A 16,625-nucleotide genomic window follows, 5' to 3' on the forward strand; every position below is an offset into this window, starting at 1 on the left:
CGGCCACTCGCAGCCATAGGTCCCCAAACACAAACAACGGCGCTTTCCCCTGGAAAACAAAACTCGCCTGCCAACATTTGATGGCAGATTGCAGGAGCCGCTTGGTACTATCAAATCAGCCCAACGTGGCACTGGTGCCACCATGAGTCTGGTAACCATCCTGCCTATCGTAGCTTTTCAGGAGCCAGCCAGTCACTCCCAGCCATAGGCCCCCAGACAAAAACCTCGGCCCGTTTCCCTTGCAAACAAAAGTAAGCTGCCCCGCTACTGGATGGCAGATTGCAGGAGCCACTTGGTACTATCAAACCAGCCCGACTTGGAACTGGTGCCACCTCTGGTCTGGGAACCATCCTGCGTATCGTGGATTCTAAGGAGCCAGCCGGCCACTCCCAGCCACAGGGCACCAAAAAAAATCAACGGCACTTTTCCCTGGAAAACAAAACTCGCCTGCCAACTTTTGATGGCAGATTGCAGGAGCCGCTTGATATTATCAAATCAGCCCGACTTGGCACTGGTGCCACCATGGGTCTCGTAACCATCCTGCGTATCGTAGCTTTTCAGGAGCCAGCCGGTCACTCCCAGCCATAGGCCCCCAGACACAATCCACGGCCCGTTTCCCTGGCAAACAAAAGTAAGCTGCCCCGCTTCTGGATGGCAGATTGCAGGAGCCACTTGGTACTATCAAACCAGCCCGACTTGGCACTGGTGCCACCTCTGGTCTGGGAACCATCCTGCGTATCGTGGATTCAATGGAGCCAGCCGGCCACTCCCAGCCACAGGCCACCAAACACAACCAACGGCACTTTTCCCTGGAAAACAAAACTCGCCTGCCAACTTTTTCATGGCAGATTGCAGGAGCCACTTTGCACCATCAAACTAGGCCGACTTGGCACTGTTGCCACCATGGTCTGGGAACCATCCTGCGTATCGTGGATTCTAATTAGCCAGCCGGCCACTCCCAGCCATAGGCCCCCAAACACAAACAACGGCGCTTTCCCCTGGAAAACAAAACTCACCTGCCAACTTTTTGATGGCAGATTGCAGGAGCCGCTTGGTACTATGAAATCAGCCGAACGTGGCACTGGTGCCACCATGAGTCTGGTAACCATCCTGCCTATCGTAGCTTTTCAGGAGCCAGCCAGTCACTCCCAGCCATAGGCCCCCAGACAAAAACCTCGGCCCGTTTCCCTTGCAAACAAAAGTAAGCTGCCCCGCTTCTGGATGGCAGATTGCAGGAGCCACTTGGTACTATCAAACAAGCCCGACTTGGAACTGGTGCCACCTCTGGTCTGGGAACCATCCTGCGTATCGTGGATTCTAAGGAGCCAGCCGGCCACTCCCAGCCACAGGCCACCAAAAAAAATCAACGGCACTTTTCCCTGGAAAACCAAACTCGCCTGCCAACTTTTTGATGGCAGATTGCAGGAGCCGCTTGGTACTATCAAATCAGCCCAACTTGGCACTGGTGCCACCATGGGTCTGGTAACCATCCTGCCTATCGTAGCTTTTCAGGAGCCAGCCGGTCACTCCCAGCCATAGGCCCCCAGACACAAACCTCGGCCCGTTTCCCTTGCAAACAAAAGTAAGCTGCCCCGCTTCTGGATGGCAGATTGCAGGAGCCACTTGGTACTATCAAACCAGCCCGACTTGGAACTGGTGCCACCTCTGGTCTGGGAACCATCCTGCGTATCGTGGATTCTAAGGAGCCAGCCGGCCACTCCCAGCCACAGTCCACCAAACACAAACAACGGCACGTTTCCTGGAAAACAAAACTCGCCTGCTAACTTTTTCATGGCAGATTGCAGGAGCCACTTTACACCATCAAACTAGCCCTACATGGCACTGGTGCCACCTCTGGTCTGGGAACCATCCTGCGTATCGTGGATTCTAATTAGCCAGCCGGCCACTCCCAGCCATAGGCCCCCAAAAAAAACAACGGCGCTTTTCCCTGGAAAACAAAACTGGCCTGCCAAATTTTTGATGGCAGATTGCAGGAACCACTTGGTACTATCAAACCAGCCCAACTTGGCTCTGGTTCCACCATGGGTCTGGTAACCATCCTGCCTATCGTAGCTTTTCAGGAGCCAGCCGGTCACTTCCAGCCATAGGCCCCAGACACAAACCACTGGGGGTTTCCCTGGCAAACAAAAGTATGCTACCCCGCTTCAGGATGGCAGATTGGAGGAGCCACTTTGCACCATCAAACCAGCCCGACTTGGCACTGGTGCCACCTCTGGTCTGGGAACCATCCTGCGTATCGTGGATTCTAAGGAGCCAGCTGGCCACTCCCAGCCACAGGCCCCCAAACACAAACAACGGCGCTTTTCCCTGGAAAACAAAACTGGCATGCCAACTTTTTAATGGCAGACTGCAGGAGCCCCTTTGCACCATCAAACTAGCCCGACATGGCACTGGTGCCACCTCTGCTCTGGGAACCATCCTGCGTATCGTGGATTCTAATTAGCCAGTCGGCCACTCCCAGCCACAGACCCCCAAACATAAACAACGGCGCTTTTCCCTGGAAAACAAAACTCGCCTGCCAACATTTTGATGGCAGATTGCAGGAGCCACTTTGCACCATCAAACTAGCCTGACTTGGCACTGGTGCAACCTCTGGTCTGGGAACCATCCTGCGTATCGTGGATTCTAAGGAGCCAGCCGGCCACTCCCAGCCACAGGCCACCAAAAAAAATCAACGGCACTTTTCCCTGGAAAACAAAACTCGCCTGCCAAATTTTGATGGCAGATTGCAGGAGCCGCTTGGTACTATCAAATCAGCCCAACTTGGCACTGGTGCCACCATGGGTCTGGTAAGCATCCTGCCTATCGTAGCTTTTCAGGAGCCAGCCGGTCACTCCCAGCGATAGGCCCCCAGACACAAACCTCAGCACGTTTCCCTGGCAAACAAAAGTAAGCTGCCCCGCTTCTGGATGGCAGATTGCAGGAGCCACTTGGTACTATCAAACCAGCCCGACTTGGAACTGGTGCCACCTCTGGTCTGGGAACCATCCTGCGTATCGTGGATTCTAAGGAGCCAGCCGGCCACTCCCAGCCACAGTCCACCAAACAAAAACAACGGCACTTTTCCCTGGAAAACAAAACTCGCCTGCCAACTTTTTAATGGCAGATTGCAGGAGCCACTTTGCAGCATCAAACTACCCCGACTTGGCACTGGTGCCACCATGGTCTGGGAACCATCCTGCGTATCGTGGATTCTAATTAGCCAGCTGGCAACTCCCAGCCATAGGCCCCCAAACACAAACAACGGCGCTTTCCCCTGGAAAACAAAACTCGCCTGCCAACTTTTTGATGGCAGATTGCAGGAGCCGCTTGGTACTATCAAATCAGCCCAACGTGGCACTGGTGCCACCACGAGTCTGGTAACCATCCTGCCTATCGTAGCTTTTCAGGAGCCAGCCAGTCACTCCCAGCCATAGGCCCCCAGACAAAAACTTCGGCCCGTTTCCCTTGCCAACAAAAGTAAGCTGCCCCGCTTCTGGATGGCAGATTGCAGGTGCCGCTTTGCACCATCAAACTAGCCTGACTTGGCACTGGTGCCACCTCTGGTCTGGGAACCATCCTGCGTATCGTGGATTCTAAGGAGCCAGCCGGCCACTCCCAGCCACAGGCCACCAAAAAAAATTAATGGCACTTTTCCCTGGAAAACAAAACTCGCCTGCCAAATTTTGATGGCAGATTGCAGGAGCCGCTTGGTACTATCAAATCAGCCCAACTTGGCACTGGTGCCACCATGGGTCTGGTAACCATCCTGCCTATCGTAGCTTTTCAGGAGCCAGCCGGTCACTCCCAGCCATAGGCCCCCAGACACAAACCTTGGCCCGTTTCCCTGGCAAACAAAAGTAAGCTGCCCCGCTTCTGGATGGCAGATTGCAGGACGCACTTGGTACTATCAAACCAGCCCGACTTGGAACTGGTGCCACCTCTGGTCTGGGAACCATCCTGCGTATCGTGGATTCTAAGGAGCCAGCCGGCCACTCCCAGCCACAGTCCACGAAACACAAACAACGGCACTTTTCCCTGGAAAACAAAACTCGCCTGCCAACTTTTTCATGGCAGATTGCAGGAGCCACTTTGCACCATCAAACTAGCCCGACTTGGCACTGGTGCCACCATGGTCTGGGAACCATCCTGCGTATCGTGGATTCTAATTAGCCAGCCGGCCACTCCCAGCCATAGGCCCCCAAACACAAACAACGGCGCTTTGCCCTGGAAAACAAAACTCGCCTGCCAACTTTTTGATGGCAGATTGCAGGAGCCGCTTGGTACTATCAAATCAGCCCAACGTGGCACTGGTGCCACCACGAGTCTGGTAACCATCCTGCCTATCGTAGCTTTTCAGGAGCCAGCCGGTCACTCCCAGCCATAGGCCCCCAGACACAAACCTCGGCCCGTTTCCCTTGCAAACAAAAGTAAGCTGCCCCGCTTCTGGATGGCAGATTGCAGGAGCCACTTGGTACTATCAAACCAGCCCGACTTGGCACTGGTGCCACCTCTGGTCTGGGAACCATCCTGCGTATCGTGGATTCTAAGTAGCCAGCCGGCCACTCCCAGCCACAGGCCACCAAAAAAAATCAACGGCACTTTTCCCTGGAAAACAAAACTCGCCTGCCAACTTTTTGATGGCAGATTGCAGGAGCCGCTTGGTACTATCAAATCAGCCCAACTTGGCACTGGTGCCACCATGGGTCTGGTAACCATCCTGCCTATCGTAGCTTTTCAGGAGCCAGCCGGTCACTCCCAGCCATAGGCCCCCAGACACAAACCTCGGCCCGTTTCCCTGGCAAACAAAAGTAAGCTGCCCCGCTTCTGGATGGCAGATTGCAGGAGCCACTTGGTACTATCAAACAAGCCCGACTTGGAATTGGTGCCACCTCTGGTCTGGGAACCATCCTGCGTATCGTGGATTCTAAGGAGCCAGCCGGCCACTCCCAGCCACAGTCCACCAAACAAAATCAACGGCACTTTTCCCTGGAAAACAAAACTCGCCTGCCAACTTTTTGATGGCAGATTGCAGGAACCACTTGGTACTATCAAACCAGCCCAACTTGGCACTGGTTCCACCATGGGTCTGGTAATCATCCTGCCTATCGTAGCTTTTCAGGAGCCAGCCGGTCACTTCCAGCCATAGGCCCCAGACACAAAGCACTGGGGGTTTCCCTGGCAAACAAAAGTATGCTACCCCGCTTCAGGATGGCAGATTGCAGGAGCCACTTTGCACCATCAAACCAGCCCGACTTGGCACTGGTGCCACCTCTGGTCTGGGAACCATCCTGCCTACTGTTTATTTTCAGGGGTCAGCCGGCCACTCTCAGCCATTTGCCCTCAAACACAAACCACGGCCCTTTTCTCTGGCAAACAAAACTCAACTGCCCCTCTTCTGGATGGCAAATTGCAGGACGCACTTGGTACTACAAAAACAGCACAACTTGGCACTGGTGCCACATGGGTCTGGTCACCATCCTGAGTATCGAGCATTTTAATAAGCCAGCCGGCCACTCCCAGCCATATGCCCCCAAAAAAAAACCACGGCCCTTTTCTCTGGCAAACAAAACTCAGCTGCCCCGCTTCTGGATGGCAGATTGCTGGAGCCACTTTGCACCATCAAACCAGCCTGACTTGGCACTGGTGCCACCTCTGGTCTGGGAACCATCCTGCGTATCGTGGATTCTAAGGAGCCAGCTGGCCACTCCCAGCCACAGGCCACCAAAAAAAATTAACGGCACTTTTCCCTGGAAAACAAAACTCGCCTGCCAACATTTTGATGACAGATTGCTGGAGCCGCTTGATACTATCAAATCAGCCCAATTTGGCACTGGTGCCACCATGGGTCTGGTAACCATCCTGCCTATCGTAGCTTTTCAGGAGCCAGCCGGTCACTCCCAGCCATAGGCCCCCAGACACAAACCTCGGCCCGTTTCCCTGGCAAACAAAAGTAAGCTGCCCCGCTTCTGGATGGCAGATTTCAGGAGCCACTTGGTACTATCAAACCAGCCCGACTTGGAACTGGTGCCACCTCTGGTCTGGGAACCATCCTGCGTATCGTGGATTCTAAGGAGCCAGGCGGCCACTCCCAGCCACAGGACCCCAAACACAAACAACGGCGCTTTTCCCTGGAAAACAAAACTCGCCTGCCAACTTTTTGATGGCAGATTGCAGGAACCACTTGGTACTATCAAACCAGCCCAACTTGGCACTGGTTCCACCATGGGTCTGGTAACCATCCTGCCTATCGTAGCTTTTCAGGAGCCAGCCGGACACTTCCAGCCATAGGCCCCAGACACAAAGCACTGGGGGTTTCCCTGGCAAAAAAAAGTATGCTACCCTGCTTCAGGATGGCAGATTGGAGGAGCCGCTTTGCCCATCAAACCAGCCCGACTTGGCACTGGTGCCACCTCTGGTCTGGGAACCATCCTGCGTATCGTGGATTCTAAGGAGCCAGCTGGCCACTCCCAGCCACAGGACCCCAAACACAAACAACGGCGCTTTTCCCTGGAAAACAAAACTGGCATGCCAACTTTTTAATGGCAGATTGCAGGAGCCACTTTGCACCATCAAACTAGCCCGACTTGGCACTGGTGCCACCTCTGGTCTGGGAACCATCCTGCGTATCGTGGATTCTAATTAGCCAGCCGGCCACTCCCAGCCACAGGCCCCCAAACACAAACAACGGCACTTTTCCCTGGAAAACAAAACTCGCCTGCCAACATTTTGATGGCAGATTGCAGGAGCCACTTGGTACTATCAAACCAGCCCAACTTGACACTGGTGCCATCATGGGTCTGGTAACCATCCTGCCTATCGTAGCTTTTCAGGAGCCAGCCGGACAGTCCCACCCATAGGCCCCCAGACAAAAACCTCGGCCCGTTTCCCTGGCAAACAAAAGTAAGCTACCCCGCTTCTGGATGGCAGATTGCAGGAGCTACTTGGTACTATCAAACAAGCCCAACTTGGAACTGGTGCCACCTCTGGTCTGGGAACCATCCTGCGTATCGTGGATTCTAAGGAGCCAGCCGGCCACTCCCAGCCACAGGCCACCAAACAAAATCAACGGCACTTTTCCCTGGAAAACAAAACCCGCCTGCCAACTTTTTGATGGCAGATTGCAGGAGCCACTTTTCCCCATCAAACTAGCCCGACTTGGCACTGGTGCCACCTCTGTTCTGGAACCATCCTGCCTATGGTAGCTTTTCAGGAGCCAGCCGGTCACTCCCAGCCATAGGCCCCCAGACACAAACCTCGGCCCGTTTCCCTGGCAAACAAAATTAAGCTGCCCCGCTCCTGGATGGCAGATTGCAGGAGCTATTTAGTACTATCAAACCAGCCCGACTTGGCACTGGCGCCACCTTGGCTCTGGGAACCATCCTGCCTATTGTGGATTTTCAGGGGTCAGCCGGCCACTCTCAGCCATATGCCCTCAAACACAAACCACGGCCCTTTTCTCTGGCAAACAAAACTCAACTGCCCCTCTTCTGGATGGCAAATTGCAGGACGCATTTGGTACTACAAAAACAGCACAACTTGGCACTGGTGCCACCTTGGGTCTGGTCACCATCCTGCGTATCGAGCATTTTAAGGAGCCAGCCGGCCACTCCCAGCCATATGCCCCCAAAAAAAAACCACGGCCCTTTTCTCTGGCAAACAAAACTCAGCTGCCCCGCTTCTGGATGGCAGATTGCAGGAGCCACTTGGTACAATCAAACCAGCCCGACTTGGCACTGGTGCCACCTCTGGTCTGGGAACCATCCTGCGTATCGTGGATTCTAAGGAGCCAGCCGGCCACTCCCAGCCACAGTCCACCAAACACAAACAACGGCACTTTTCCCTGGAAAACAAAACTCGCCTGCCAACTTTTTCATGGCAGATTGCAGGAGCCACTTTGCACCATCAAACTAGGCCGACTTGGCACTGTTGCCACCATGGTCTGGGAACCATCCTGTGTATCGTGGATTCTAATTAGCCAGCCGGCCACTCCCAGCCATAGGCACCCAAACACAAACAATGGCGCTTTCCCCTGGAAAACAAAACTCGCCTGCCAACTTTTTGATGGCAGATTGCAGGAGCCGCTTGGTATTTTCAAATCAGCCCAACGTGGCACTGGTGCCACCATGAGTCTGGTAACCATCCTGCCTATCGTAGCTTTTCAGGAGCCAGCCAGTCACTCCCAGCCATAGGCCCCCAGACAAAAACATCGGCCCGTTTCCCTTGCAAACAAAAGTAAGCTGCCCCGCTTCTGGATGGCAGATTGCAGGAGCCACTTGGTACTATCAAACAAGCCCGACTTGGAACTGGTGCCACCTCTGGTGTGGGAACCATCCTGCGTATCGTGGATTCTAAGGAGCCAGCCGGCGACTCCCAGCCACAGGCCACCAAAAAAAATCAACGGCACTTTTCCCTGGAACACAAAACTGGCCTGCCAACTTTTTGATGGCAGATTGCAGGAGCCGCTTGATACTATCAAATCAGCCCAACTTGGCACTGGTGCCACCATGGGTCTGGTAACCATCCTGCCTATCGTAGCTTTTCAGGAGCCAGCCGGTCACTCCCAGCCATAGGCCCCCAGACACAAACCTCGGCCCGTTTCCCTGGCAAACAAAAGTAAGCTGCCCCGCTTCTGGATGGCAGATTGCAGGAGCCACTTGGTACTATCAAACCAGCCCGACTTGGAACTGGTGCCACCTCTGGTCTGGGAACCATCCTGCGTATCGTGGATTCTAAGGAGCCAGCTGGCCACTCCCAGCCACAGGCCCCCAAACACAAACAACGGCACTTTTCCCTGGAAAACAAAACTCGCCTGCAAACTTTTTCATGGCAGATTGCAGGAGCCACTTTGCACCATCAAACTAGCCCGACTTGGCACTGGTGCCACCTCTGGTCTGGGAACCATCCTGCGTATCGTGGATTCTAAGGAGCCAGCCGGCCACTCCCAGCCACAAGCCCCCAAACACAAACAACGACACTTTTCCCTGGAAAACAAAACTCGCCTGCCAACTTTTTGATGGCAGATTGCAGGAGCCGCTTGGTACTATCAAATCAGCCCAACTTGGCACTGGTGCCACCATGAGTCTGGTAACCTTCCTGCCTATCGTAGCTTTTCAGGAGCCAGCCGGTCACTCCCAGCCATAGGCCCCCAGACACAAACCTCGGCCCGTTTCCCTGGCAAACAAAAGTAAGCTGCCCCGCTTCTGGATGGCAGATTGCAGGAGCCACTTGGTACTATCAAAGCAGCCCGACTTGGCACTGGTGCCACCTCTGGTCTGGGAACCATCCTGCGTATCGTGCATTCTAAGGAGCCAGCCGGCCACTCCCAGCCACAGTCCACCAAACACAAACAACGGCACTTTTCCCTGGAAAACAGAACTCGCCTGCCAACTTTTTCATGGCAGATTGCAGGAGCCACTTTGCACCATCAAACTAGCCCGACTTGGCACTGGTGCCACCATGGTCTGGGAACCATCCTGCGTATCGTGGATTCTAATTAGCCAGCCGGCCACTCCCAGCCATAGGCCCCCAAACACAAACAACGGCGCTTTCCCCTGGAAAACAAAGCTCGCCTGCCAACTTTTTGATGGCAGATTGCAGGAGCCGCTTGCTACTATCAAATCAGCCCAACGTGGCACTGGTGCCACCATGAGTCTGGTCACCATCCTGCCTATCGTAGCTTTTCAGGAGCCAGCAAATCACTCCCAGCCATAGGCCCCCAGACACAAACCTCGGCCCGTTTCCCTGGCAAACAAAAGTAAGCTGCCCCGCTTCTGGATGGCAGATTGCAGGAGCCACTTTGTGGTATCCAACCAGCCCAACTTGGCACTGGTGCCACCTCTGGTCTGGGAACCATCCTGCGTATCGTGGATTCTAAGGAGCCAGCCGGCCACTCCCAGCCACAGGACCCCAAACACAAACAACGGCGCTTTTCCCTGGAAAACAAAACTGGCCTGCCAACTTTTTGATGGCAGATTGCAGGAACCACTTGGTACTATCAAACCAGCCCAACTTGGCACTGGTTCCACCATGGGTCTGGTAACCATCCTGCCTATCGTAGCTTTTCAGGAGCCAGCCGGTCACTTCCAGCCATAGGCCCCAGACACAAAGCACTGGGGGTTTCCCTGGCAAAAAAAAGTATGCTACCCTGCTTCAGGATGGCAGATTGGAGGAGCCACTTTGCACCATCAAACCAGCCCGACTTGGCACTGGTGCCACCTCTGGTCTGGGAACCATCCTGCGTATCGTGGATTCTAAGGAGCCAGCTGGCCACTCCCAGCCACAGGCCCCCAAACACAAACAACGGCGCTTTTCCCTGGAAAACAAAACTGGCATGCCAACTTTTTAATGGCAGATTGCAGGAGCCACTTTGCACCATCAAACTAGCCCGACTTGGCACTGGTGCCACCTCTGGTCTGGGAACCATCCTGCGTATCGTGGATTCTAATTAGCCAGCCGGCCACTCTCAGCCACAGACCCCCAAACACAAACAACGGCGCTTTTCCCTGGAAAACAAAACTCGCCTGCCAACATTGTGATTGCAGATTGCAGGAGCCACTTTGCACCATCAAACCAGCCCGACTTGGCACTGGTGCCACCTCTGGTCTGGGAACCATCCTGCGTATCGTGGATTCTAATTAGCCAGCCGGCCACTCCCAGCCATAGGCACCCAAACACAAACAATGGCGCTTTTCCCTGGAAAACAAAACTCGCCTGCCAGCTTTTGGATGACAGAGTGCAGGAGCCGCTTGGTACTTTCAAATCAGCCCAACGTGGCACTGGTGCCACCATGAGTCTGGTAACCATCCTGCCTATCGTAGCTTTTCAGGAGCCAGCCAGTCACTCCCAGCCATAGGCCCCCAGACAAAAACCTCGGCCATTTCCCTTGCAAACAAAAGTAAGCTGCCCCGCTTCTGGATGGCAGATTGCAGGAGCCACTTGGTACTATCAAACAAGCCCGACTTGGAACTGGTGCCACCTCTGGTGTGGGAACCATCCTGCGTATCGTGGATTCTAAGGAGCCAGCCGGCGACTCCCAGCCACAGGCCACCAAAAAAAATCAACGGCACTTTTCCCTGGAAAACAAAACTGGCCTGCCAACTTTTTGATGGCAGATTGCAGGAGCCGCTTGATACTATCAAATCAGCCCAACTTGGCACTGGTGCCACCATGGGTCTGGTAACCATCCTGCCTATCGTAGCTTTTCAGGAGCCAGCCGGTCACTCCCAGCCATAGGCCCCCAGACACAAACCTCGGCCCGTTTCCCTGGCAAACAAAAGTAAGCTGCCCCGCTTCTGGATGGCAGATTGCAGGAGCCACTTGGTACTATCAAACCAGCCCGACTTGGAACTGGTGCCACCTCTGGTCTGGGAACCATCCTGCGTATCGTGGATTCTAAGGAGACAGCTGGCCACTCCAAGCCACAGGCCCCCAAACACAAACAACGGCACTTTTCCCTGGAAAACAAAACTCGCCTGCAAACTTTTTCATGGCAGATTGCAGGAGCCACTTTGCACCATCAAACTAGCCCGACTTGGCACTGGTGCCACCTCTGGTCTGGGAACCATCCTGCGTATCGTGGATTCTAAGGAGCCAGCCGGCCACTCCCAGCCACAAGCCCCCAAACACAAACAACGACAATTTTCCCTGCAAAACAAAACTCGCCTGCCAACTATTTGATGGCAGATTGCAGGAGCCGCTTGGTACTATCAAATCAGCCCAACGTGGCACTGGTGCCACCATGAGTCTGGTAACCATCCTGCCTATCGTAGCTTTTCAGGAGCCAGCCGGTCACTCCCAGCCATAGGGCCCCAGACACAAACCTCGGCCCGTTTCCCTGGCAAACAAAAGTAAGCTGCCCCGCTTCTGGATGGCAGATTGCAGGAGCCACTTGGTACTATCCAACTAGCCCGACTAGGCACTGGTGCCACCCTGGTCTGGGAACCATCCTGCGTATCGTGGATTCTAATTAGCCAGCCGGCCACTCCCAGCCATAGGCCCCCAAACACAAACAACGGCGCTTTCCCCTGGAAAACAAAACTCGCCTGCCAACTTTTTGATGGCAGATTGCAGGAGCCGCTTGGTGCTATCAAATCAGCCCAACGTGGCACTGGTGCCACCATGAGTCTGGTCACCATCCTGCCTATCGTAGCTTTTCAGGAGCCAGCAAATCACACCCAGCCATAGGCCCCCAGACACAAACCTCGGCCCGTTTCCCTGGCAAACAAAAGTAAGCTGCCCCGCTTCTGGATGGCAGATTGCAGGAGCCACTTTGTGGTATCCAACCAGCCCAACTTGGCACTGGTGCCACCTCTGGTCTGGGAACCATCCTGCGTATCGTGGATTCTAAGGAGCCAGCCGGCCACTCCCAGCCACAGGACCCCAAACACAAACAACGGCGCTTTTCCCTGGAAAACAAAACTGGCCTGCCAACTTTTTGATGGCAGATTGCAGGAACCACTTGGTACCATCAAACCAGCCCAACTTGGCACTGGTTCCACCATGGGTCTGGTAACCATCCTGCATATCGTAGCTTTTCAGGAGCCAGCCGGTCACTTCCAGCCATAGGCCCCAGACACAAAGCACTGGGGGTTTCCCTGGCAAAAAAAAGTATGCTACCCTGCTTCAGGATGGCAGATTGGAGGAGCCACTTTGCACCATCAAACCAGCCCGACTTGGCACTGGTGCCACATCTGGTCTGGGAACCATCCTGCGTATCGTGGATTCTAAGGAGCCAGCTGGCCACTCCCAGCCACACGCCCCCAAACACAAACAACGGCGCTTTTCCCTGGAAAACAAAACTGGCATGCCAACTTTTTAATGGCAGATTGCAGGAGCCACTTTGCACCATCAAACTAGCCCGACTTGGCACTGGTGCCACCTCTGGTCTGGGAACCATCCTGCGTATCGTGGATTCTAGGGAGCCAGCCGGCCACTCCCAGCCACAGGCCCCCAAACACAAACAACGGCGCTTTTCCCTGGAAAACAAAACTCGCCTGCCAACTTTTTGATGGCAGATTGCAGGAGCCACTTGGTACTATCAAACCAGCCCAACTTGACACTGGTGCCATCATGGGTCTGGTCACCATCCTGCCTATCGTAGCTTTTCAGGAGCCAGCCGGACAGTCCCACCCATAGGCCCCCAGACAAAATCCTCGGCCCGTTTCCCTGGCAAACAAAAGTAAGCTACCCCGCTTCTGGATGGCAGATTGCAGGAGCCACTTGGTACTATCAAACAAGCCCAACTTGGAACTGGTGCCACCTCTGGTCTGGGAACCATCCTGCGTATCGTGGATTCTAAGGAGCCAGCCGGCCACTCCCAGCCACAGGCCACCAAACAAAATCAAAGGCACTTTTCCCTGGAAAACAAAACCCGCCTGCCAACTTTTTGATGGCAGATTGCAGGAGCCACTTTTCCCCATCAAACTAGCCGGACTTGGCACTGGTGCCACCTCTGGTCTGGGAACCATCCTGCCTATGGTAGCTTTTCAGGAGCCAGCCGGTCACTCCCAGCCATAGGCCCCCAGACACAAACCTCGGCCCGTTTCCCTGGCAAACAAAATTAAGCTGCCCCGCTCCTGGATGGCAGATTGCAGGAGCTATTTAGTACTATCAAACCAGCCCGACTTGGCACTGGCGCCACCTCTGGTCTGGGAACCATCCTGCCTATTGTGGATTTTCAGGGGTCAGCCGGCCACTCTCAGCCATATGCCCTGAAACACAAACCACGGCCCTTTTCTCTGGCAAACAAAACTCAACTGCCCCTCTTCTGGATGGCAAATTGCAGGACGCACTTGGTACTACAAAAACAGCACAACTTGGCACTGGTGCCACCTTGGGTCTGGTCACCATCCTGCGTATCGAGCATTTTAAGGAGCCAGCCGGCCACTCCCAGCCATATGCCCCCAAAAAAAAACCACGGCCCTTTTCTCTGGCAAACAAAACTCAGCTGCCCCGCTTCTGGATGGCAGATTGCAGGAGCCACTTTGCACCATCAAACCAGCCCGACTTGGCACTGGTGCCACCTCTGGTCTGGGAACCATCCTGCGTATCGTGGATTATAAGGAGACAGCTGGCCACTCCCAGCCACAGGCCCCCAAACACAAACAACGGCGCTTTTCCCTGGAAAACAAAACAGGCCTGCCAACTTTTTAATGGCAGATTGCAGGAGCCACTTTGCACCATCAAACTAGCCCGACTTGGCACTGGTGCCACCTCTGCTCTGGGAACCATCCTGCGTATCGTGGATTCTAATTAGCCAGCGGGCCACTCCCAGCCATAGGCCCCCAAACACAAACAACGGCGCTTTTCCCTGGAAAACAAAACTCGCCTGCCAACTTTGTGATGGCAGATTGCAGGAGCCACTTGGTACTATCAAACCAGCCCAACTTGGCACTGGTGCCACCATGGGTCTGGTCACCATCCTGCCTATCGTAGCTTTTCAGGAGCCAGCCGGTCAGTCCCACCCATAGGCCCCCAGACACAAACCTCGGCCCGTTTCCCTGGCAAACAAAAGTAAGCTACCCCGCTTCTGGATGGCAGATTGCAGGAGCCACTTTGCACCATCAAACTAGCCCGACTTGGCACTGGTGCCACCTCTGGTCTGGGAACCATCCTGCGTATCGTGGATTCTAAGGAGCCAGCCGGCCACTCCCAGCCACAGTCCACCAAACACAAACAACGGCACTTTTCCCTGGAAAACAAAACTCGCCTGCCAACTTTGTGATGGCAGATTGCAGGACTCACTTTGCACCATCAAACTAGGCCGACTTGGCACTGGTGCCACCTCTGGTCTGGGAACCATCCTGCGTATCGTGGATTCTAAGGAGCCACCCGGCCAGTCCCAGCCACAGGCCCCCAAACACAAACAACGGTGCTTTTCCCTGGAAAACAAAACTCGCCTGCCAACTTTGTGATGGCAGATTGCAGGAGCCACTTGGTACTATCAAACCAGCCCAACTTGGCACTGGTGCCACCTTGGGTCTGGTCACCATCCTGCCTATCGTAGCTTTCCAGGAGCCAGCCGGTCAGTCCCACCCATAGGCCCCCAGAAAAAACCTCGGCCCGTTTCCCTGGCAAACAAAAGTAAGCTACCCCGCTTCTGGATGGCAGATTGCAGGAGCCACTTTGCACCATCAAACTAGCCCGACTTGGCATTGGTGCCACCTCTGGTCTGGGAACCATCCTGCGTATCGTGGATTCTAAGGAGCCAGCCGGCCACTCCCAGCCATATGCCCCCAAACACAAACAACGGCGCTTTTCCCTGGAAAACAAAACTCGCCTGCCAACATTTTGATGGCAGATTGCAGGAGCCGCTTGGTACTATCAAATCAGCCCAACTTGGCACTGGTGCCACCTCTGCTCTGGTAACCATCCTGCCTATCGTAGCTTTTCAGGAGCCAGCCGGTCACTCCCAGCCATAGGCCCCCAGACACAAACCTCGGCCCGTTTCCCTGGCAAACAAAAGTAAGCTGCCCCGCTTCTGGATGGCAGATTGCAGGAGCCACTTGGTACTATCAAACCAGCCCGACTTGGAACTGGTGCCACCTCTGGTCTGGGAACCATCCTGCGTATCGTGGATTCTAAGGAGCCAGCTGGCCACTCCCAGCCACAGGCCCCCAAACACAATCAACGGCACTTTTCCCTGGAAAACAAAACTCGCCTGCAAACTTTTTCATGGCAGATTGCAGGAGCCACTTTGCACCATCAAACTAGCCCGACTTGGCACTGGTGCCACCTCTGCTCTGGGAACCATCCTGCGTATCGTGGATTCTAATTAGCCAGCGGGCCACTCCCAGCCATAGGCCCCCAAACACAAACCACGGCGCTTTTCCCTGGAAAACAAAACTCGCCTGCCAACTTTGTGATGGCAGATTGCAGGAGCCACTTGGTACTATCAAACCAGCCCAACTTGGCACTGGTGCCACCATGGGTCTGGTCACCATCCTGCCTATCGTAGCTTTTCAGGAGCCAGCCGGTCAGTTCCACCCATAGGCCCCCAGAAAAAACCTCGGCCCGTTTCCCTGGCAAACAAAAGTAAGCTACCCCGCTTCTGGATGGCAGATTGCAGGAGCCACTTTGCACCATCAAACTAGCCCGACTTGGCACTGGTGCCACCTCTGGTCTGGGAACCATCCTGCGTATCGTGGATTCTAAGGAGCCAGCCGGCCACTCCCAGCCACAAGCCCCCAAACACAAACAACGACACTTTTCCCTGGAAAACAAAACTGGCCTGCCAACTTTTTGATGGCAGATTGCAGGAGCCGCTTGGTACTATCAAATCAGCCTAACTTGGCACTGGTGCCACCATGAGTCTGGTAACCATCCTGCCTATCGTAGCTTTTCAGGAGCCAGCTGGTCACTCCCAGCCATAGGCCCCCAGACACAAACCTCGGCCCGTTTCCCTGGCAAACAAAAGTAAGCTGCCCCGCTTCTGGATGGCAGATTGCAGGAGCCACTTGGTACTATCAAACCAGCCCGACTTGGCACTGGTGCCACCTCTGGTCTGGGAACCATCCTGCGTATCGTGCATTCTAAGGAGCCAGCCGGCCACTCCCAGCCACAGTCCACCAAACACAAACAACGGCACTTTTCCCTGGAAAACAAAACTCGCCTGCCAACATTTT

Source organism: Melospiza melodia, chromosome 7 (assembly GCF_035770615.1).
Source record: "Melospiza melodia melodia isolate bMelMel2 chromosome 7, bMelMel2.pri, whole genome shotgun sequence".
NCBI lineage: Eukaryota > Metazoa > Chordata > Aves > Passeriformes > Passerellidae > Melospiza > Melospiza melodia.